This window comes from Propithecus coquereli, unplaced genomic scaffold (genome assembly GCF_000956105.1).
Source record: "Propithecus coquereli isolate 6110/MARCELLA unplaced genomic scaffold, Pcoq_1.0 Scaffold26, whole genome shotgun sequence".
Taxonomy (NCBI): domain Eukaryota; kingdom Metazoa; phylum Chordata; class Mammalia; order Primates; family Indriidae; genus Propithecus; species Propithecus coquereli.
The window spans coordinates 11,677,680-11,678,872 of NW_012148174.1; positions in this window are offsets into that span (position 1 = coordinate 11,677,680).

Sequence of the window (1,193 nt, forward strand, 5' to 3'; positions counted from 1 at the left end):
AACAAAAACTTTCCCAAGAAGGGTAAAAATTTTTGAAGGCAACGCAAATGGACTTAACTCTGAGTTGGACTTTCTTGAAATTGCTGTGATTTGTCAAGAACATTTATTGAATTGATTTTTATTTTGATTGAGGATTATGGTTTTATGAAACGACTGAAAATACTGAGCAGAAATCAGTTTAAAACTCTTGACTCCTACACTGGTCCTCTACTGTTTGAGACACTAGACCATAGTAAATCACGACACCAGATCTTATACATAACATTTTATTTCTTATCTCACTTAGCGACATTCAATTACGGCTGTAGGTATAGGGGGCTTATTAAAATGTTTAGAAAGTTTTCTTTTACAGTTTTGTATTTTGATCTCTTTTATCATATCTGCTAGACCCTGGTCCAAAAATCTGGGGATAGTGGCTTGAGTGCTACAAGCATGATGGTTATCCATCAGGACAATGGTGGCTACATCTGTTGCCACTAAAAATTAACCCCTTACATCTTCCCTTTCCTCACACCATCATTATCTAGGCAGGATGAGGAACACTCCTCCTTTACCTCTCCCTTCCAGTCACGTCTTCTCTTTGTGATAATTTGTCCTAAATTATTATTTAACGACATTTCAGAAATATGGTGAGGGTAAGAAAAGAAAAAAAAATATTGTTTGCTCAGGCCTCTGAGACGTTCTGGAATAGCTTCGCTTATTGTAATATTACAGAGGAACTTTGCTTGATTGTCACTATTTTGCAAAATGTAGTACTGACATTTTCCCTTTTCTCCAAGGGAGATAAAGTAATAGACCAAATGGGAAAAATTCTTCTCTGAGTTATATATAACTCAATTTTTTTGCATCGAGTTCTTACTCATCACTCTTAATTGCCAAATCTTAGAGCTATGAAAAAGTACATTCCTACTAATCATCTAAGGAGATCTGATATTATTTATCTAGAGCATATTCACTCCTTAACAGCTTTCTTCACTTAACATTTGGTGAAAAAGTGCAATTATTACCGGAGAAATGTAAATATCCTTCAAACATGCTAACTGTTCTTTTTTTTGCATTTCCTTGTCTCTTATTAAAAAATATTTTATATGCTATTGATGCAATGGGAGTGACACTTTGAAGATAAATTAAAAAATGGCCTTGTAGGATCAACAGTTGGATATAAAATGTGAAATTCTGTCACACTGACGTGG